The sequence below is a fragment of the Mustela erminea genome, chromosome 19 (genome assembly GCF_009829155.1).
Source record: "Mustela erminea isolate mMusErm1 chromosome 19, mMusErm1.Pri, whole genome shotgun sequence".
NCBI lineage: Eukaryota > Metazoa > Chordata > Mammalia > Carnivora > Mustelidae > Mustela > Mustela erminea.
In genome coordinates this window covers 9,929,228-9,935,747 of record NC_045632.1, presented here as the reverse complement: position 1 = coordinate 9,935,747, position 6,520 = coordinate 9,929,228, and the positions used below count along the sequence as shown (strand labels likewise).

At 44.2% G+C, this 6,520-nt stretch overlaps 1 pseudogene; it reads left to right on the top strand.

Annotated features, from left to right (window-relative positions):
* The first annotated feature begins 466 nt into the window (after positions 1-466).
* Positions 467-3,278, top strand: LOC116580079 (annotated as a pseudogene).
* Positions 3,279-6,520: the final 3,242 nt, after the last annotated feature.

Below are 6,520 nucleotides of genomic sequence, written 5' to 3'. Positions count from 1 at the left end.
TAAATAAATAAAATCTTTTAAAAAAAATAATAAATCAAGACCCAAAGAATAAAAAAAGGCCTCTTTTCCTTTTTTTAAAGATTTTATTTATTTATTTATTTATTTGACAGTGAGATCACAAGTATGCAGAGTGGCAGGCAGAGAGAGAGGGGGAAGCAGGCTCCCTGCTGAGCAGAGAGCCCTATGTGGGGCTCGATCCCAGGACCCTGGGATCGTAACCTGAGCTGAAGGCAGAGGCTTAACCCACTGAACTACCCAGGTGCCCCAGAAGGCTTCCTTTCCATTCAAACTTATGGCCCGAACTTTCTCTGAACATTTACGTTTTGTTTTTCTATGTAAATGGAATACTTGCTGTTGATTTGAAAAAAATTTTTCTTTTCTTTTCCACCAGGTAATCTAGTTGAGCTTCCTTCATTCTGCAGCCTAGAATATCTTAGAATGAACATGCCATATTTTAGAAACACTTATGTTACAGGTAAGCACTTTGAGTACTTCCAATTTTTTTTTTTTAAAGTAAGCCCTATGAGACACACAGACACACAAGCAGAGGGAGACTCACAGGGCAGGGAGCCTGAGACAAGACTCAATCCCAGGACCCTGAGATCATCACTTGAGCCGAAGTCCAAGGCTTAATGGACTGAGCCACCCTGGCACCCTTTATGTTCCAAGAATCAACACCATGAACCTCTGGCTTTGGTTGTAGCTCATTTTCCAGAGGAGAAGAGAATAGGGCTCCAGATGGGTCAAGAGGGAACCTGCTGGGATGCCTGGGTGGCTCAGTCAGTTAAGTGTCTGCCTTTGGCTTGGGTCATGATCCCAGTGTCCTGAGATCGAGTCCCACATCAGGCTCCTTGCTTGGCAGGGAGCCTGCTTCTCCCTCTGCCTCTGCATGGCACTCTGCCTGCCTGTGCGTGTGCGCTCTCTCTGACAAATAAATAAAAATAAAATCCTTAAAAAAAAAATAAAAAAGAGGGAACCTGCTGGCATTCATAGACTCTTTCAACATATTTCCAGGGAAGTCGAGGTACTACCTCTCCCTAGGAAACAACTTTCCAATGCAAACAAAACTGCATTTTAGCATTCAAACTATAATCAGTAGCCTTAATAGGGGTTGGGGGGACTTCAAACATGAAGAAAAATCAAAAGTTTCTCTTGAGACTCTATCTAAGCCGCAAGTTTTACCCCTTCCCAGTGCTTATTGCTCTGTAGGTGACTGTTTGAGCACTATTTGGTTACACCAGAGGTAACTGTTTGGTATGGACTGAATACAGAATTCATAGACTCTATTAGCATGCATTCCATCTTAATTAAAGACGCAGCATACTAAAGAAGCCTCAACACATCATGATGTTGATTATATGGACCATATTTTCTGAAGCAACGCATGTAACAAAAACATAACGCCTGAGCCAAAAGGTGGAGACAACCCACATATCAATGGCCTGAATGGATAAACAGAATGTGATATACACATATAACAGAATACTATCCAGCCTTAAAAAGGTAGGAGACACTGACACATGCTACAAATGGGTGGACCCCCATGTTATGGGAAACACTGCTGGGTGAAGGGAGCTGATACCCAAAGTACAAATATCGTACAACTTCACTTATACGAAGTCTCTAGATGTGTCTGTAGATGGAAAGTAGCATGGTGGTTGCCAGAGGATGGGGGGAAATGTGAAGTTACCGTTTTATTAATGGGTACAGAGTTTCAGTTTGGGATGATGAAATTTTGGGGATGACTGTACAACAGTGGGAATACACTTATTGGCACTGAGCTTGTACACTTAAAAAGGGTAGAAATGGTAAATGTTATGTATATTTTAACCACAGTAAACAAACAAACAAACAAAGAACCTAATGCAATCACAAACAGAAGCAAACTCCTAAAGACGCAACCCCTCATTCATCTGGAAACTAAAGAAAATGAGAACTGGAGGGCCAAGTGACAGCAAAGTAATTAGGCTTCGGAGCTTGGGAGGGGCAGCCGCAGCCTCTATGAATGTAAAGACATGGGAGTGATCAGTAAAACGGGAAAGTAGGAAGTGATAAAATTAAGAGCAGAAATTAACTTAAAAGAATACTGCAGTGAGTACCTGCTTTTGTGTTGGTTCTTACAGTGCTGGCTTGGGAATGTGGACGGACAGGGGTTTGTGTACGAGGAGCCCGCAACACCCAGTGTGCAGAGATACCACTCTCTCACAGGCTGGAGGGATTTTGTGGAGAGAGTTGGAGAGCATGTGGTTGAGGTATTCAAGGGTTCCAACCCTATAGACAAGTGCACATTAGACCTCAATGAGGAATATACTCAGATTACCTATATGGAGCCATACTTTGACACGTATGGGATGAAGGACAGAATCATGAATTTTGACCAAAATTACGATCTTTGCTGTTTCACGTACTTCAGATGGTCGTGTCCATGAGGAGCTTCAGGAACAATTCAACCTCCCCTTATGCTAAGACAAGGGTCAGGGTGACTCACAGAGAGATCAGCTAAACCCAGCTGAAGCTGGTATTGAAGATACACAGAAGACCTGACAGGTGGCATTTCCAATGCTTTGGGATCCAGCAGACCCCAAATGCTTTAGACAGCATTCTAGGGATCTGTACGTACAACCAGGAATCAGGAGCCTTTGGAAGTTGCCTAGGTATTCCTATCTGAAACAGCCAGTGACCCCAAACTTTTCAGGCTTCACAATAAACTACCAATCTGTTCTGAAGATTTTACTGAAAGGCGTGTGAGGATGCTTTAAGGAAAAAACAGGGTGGTTCAGTTGGTAGAGCATGCAGCAACTTTTTTTTTTTTTTTTTTGAGCATGCAACTCTTGACCTGGGGGTTGAGCTCAAACCCCATGTTAGGTGTAGTGCTTACTTTAAAAAAAAAAGAAAGAAAGAAAAAAAGAAAGAAAAGTAAAGTAAAACAATATATTTTTAAAAGATTTTATTTATTTATTTGACAGACAGAGATTACAAGTAGGCAGAGAGGCGGCAGAGAGAGAGGGGAAAGCAGGATCCCTGCCGAGAGGAGAGCCCAATGCGGGGCTCGATCCCAGGATCCTGAGATCATGACCTGAGCTGAAGACAGAGGCTTATTAAACCACTGAGCCACCCAGGCGCCCAAAGTAAAACAATATTAACTGGGCCAGATCAAAAGTAGTATCAAAGTGACCTGGAGAGAAACTCATTGCCTTAAAAGGTTCTCACAGCCTCTGAAACAGAGAGATCCCTTAGTTTTATGAGGTCACCTGCCACAGGTGGTTTCAGTCCAATAAGCCCATGGACTCTCTAAATGGATCTCTAAACTAGATGCACTTTGCCTCATTTGGGAAGAGCCCTGTGTTCAACACTAGGTATGAAAAGAAGTTAAGATCTATTGAAAACCAAGACTTGGGGACTTAATTCTGGAAATCATAGCATTGACTACCCACTGAAGACCACAGTGGCCCACACAGTATCAGGTATAGATCATACAAGTCTGAGACTCATGGCCATGTCGTTTCCAAGGTGCTGGTAAGATGCTGGCGTCCTGTTTAAGGACATTTTAACGACTCCCAGGCAATGATTCACTGTGTTTAACATTTCTGATACCATAGTGAAGGTTAAATTTAAGTCTGCATTTTCAAATTTATATTACCATTTATAGATTCATTTTGGAAACTTTTAAAATGTGGTGATGCTTATTTTATTTTATTTTTTAGTGATGCTTATTTTAAAGGTGCTATTAAATGTGAGAATGCTTGCGCTTAAAAAAAAAAAAAAAAAAAAAAGACAAAATAAACATCTACAGATACCGAACAAGAGCGTAGAAAAAGGCACCAAAAAACATACCAGAAATAAAAAGATAGAAATATCTCTTGGCTGCTAAATGTAAAAAATAGAAAAACCTGACAATTCTCTAGAAAAATATTAATGACCTCCAAAAAAAAAAAAAGAGAGAGAGAGAGAAGTATTGATGACCACATTGAGTGACCTTTAATGACTGGGGGGGGGATCAACGAGAGCTTTTTCTCTTAGGGGGCAGATATTTTCCTTTTTATTTAATTATTTATTTGTTTGTTTATTTGTTTATTTTAAAGATTTTATTTATTTATTTGACAGAGAGAAATCACAAGTAGATGGAGAGGCAGGCAGAGAGAGAGAGAGAGGGAAGCAGGCTCCCTGCTGAGCAGAGAGCCCGATGCGGGACTCGATCCCAGGACCTTGAGATCATGACCTGGGCTAAAGGCAGCAGCTTAACCCACTGAGCCACCCAGGCGCCCCGATCTTTTCCCTTTTAAAGACCAGACTATTTACAGAATGTAAATAAAGGGCCAAGGTCAACTTTGGTCGGTGGGCTGCATGCTGTCGGTCCTTCAAGTTCTTAACTAAAGTCTGACCTCGCAACTTTAAGAATAATTGAGGCCACAGTACAACAGAGGCCCCCCGCAGCCCACCTACCCCTTGCCTGATCCTCACAATGGCTAGACAGTATCACTGACTCAAAAAGGAAGAAAAATCAGGCAAAACCTCGTGCTCCTGGGGTCACCTGGAGATCAGATTTTTAAAAAATTGCCGGGGTGTCTGGGTGGCTCAGTTAGTTAAGCGTCTGCCTTTGGCTCAGGTCATGATCTCAAAGTCCAGGGATGGAGGTCCGCATCGGGCTCCCTGATCGGTGGGGGGTCTGCTTCTCCCTCTCCCTCTGCCACCCCTTCTCACCCTGCTCTGAACGCTAATAAATAAAATCTTTTAAAAATAAAGTAAAATATTATGAAAATTAAGGCAGATACATTAAAAAAAGATTTTTTTTTAAAGATTTTATTTATTTATTTGACAGACAGAGATCACAAGCAGGTAGAGAGGCAGGCAGAGAGAGAGAGAGAGGAAGCAGGCTCCCTGCTGAGCAGAGATCCCAATGCGGGGCTCCATCCCAGGACCCTGGGATCATGACCTGAGCTGAAGGCAGAGGCTTAACCCTCTGAGCCACCCAGGCGCCCTAAAAAAAAGATTTTATTTATTTATTTGACAGAGAGAGACAGCAAGAGAGGGAACACAAGCAGGGGGAGTGGGAGAGGGAGAAGCAGGCTTCCCGTTGAGCAGGGAGCCTGATGCGGGGCTCCATCCCGAGACCCTGGGATCATGACCTGAGCTAAAGGCAGGTGCTTAATGACTCAGCCACCCGGCACCCCGTGAGAGGTATTTTTGATATATTTCAAAATTAAATCTTAGCAAAAATATTGGATTACATGAGGGTTTTGCAGTCCGGGCAGTACTGATGCCGGGCACTGGATGATTTTCTGTTGTAGGGGCCGGTCCTCCACATCCTTAGTCACATTCCTGTATTGGTAACATGTATTTCCTGTTCCCTGCTGTACTGGGGGCCTCTGAGTGGATGGATGGAAGCATGCCGGGGAGTGGCCTTTCAGAGGGGGTGGCGGGGGGATCTGGGGAAATGCAGGGCCTTTGGATTTACATCCTTTGTACTCCCACCCAAGGAACAGATGAGGACAGCAGCAGGTCTGAGCAAAGGCTTCCTACCACCCAAGCAGGAATGGCACACCGGCCAGCAGGTAAGGGGCCCGAATCTGTACTGTCTGCCAATTACGGTGATGCAAACACTCCAAAAATATTGGATCTCAGGCCGCCGATGCATTGAGGTTTGCGAAACACGTGACCATTTAACAGTAGTGAGCCAGTACGCATTGATCTGAGCTACCACTCGAAGGTGATGGGATCCCAACGCTGGCTGGGAGGTGATAACTTCTTTTTTTCCCATCTGGAATAATTCACTGTATCATGGAGTGGTCTTTCCTTAAAAATTAGGAAATCTTACCCATTTAAATCCACCCCCCATGTAATATTTTGGGTGCAACTGTGAATATTTTTCTTTTGAGGTTAATACAGCCTCAGCGTCCACAGTGTTTGGCCAAATTTGGTAAATGTACATTCTCTCCGAAAAAAGAGCCCTTCCTCTAACTACCAAATTTCACTTCCTTCTAAGAGGCACCCAGAGATCCAGGAGACTGCTTAGGATCCCAGTCTGGATGGGACTGTTGTGAGCCCAGATTAAACGGGGGAAGAGTGACACCCAGAGGCACATGGTTTCCTTGAGTCAAAAATGGGAGAGGAAAAGTGGACACAGCACTGGAGAGACTGGCCTTTTCTTGTTTAGAACAGATTCTCCCACGCAGCACACGTCAGCGCTGAGCAGGAACCAAAGCGCCGGGGCAAAGAGCTGGGCTAATGAGGGGCCAGACTGAGTTCCAGGGTCTGTGCTCACACAGCACAGCGAGATGGCGGGTTTGGGCTAACCAAGTGTCCCCTTCTCCTCAGCCAAACTGAAGAGAAGCCGAGAACGTACCTCCTTCACCTCCCATCAGAAAGCAGAGCTGGAAGCCTTGTTTAGTCTGACTCAGTTTCCAGATTATGTCACCCAGGAGTCACTGGCATCAAAAATCAATTTGCAATGCACGGTAGTGCAGGTCTGATCCCCTGGGGCGTGTGCCAGGCCTGCCCAGTGCTCCCCAGACGCTTCCCC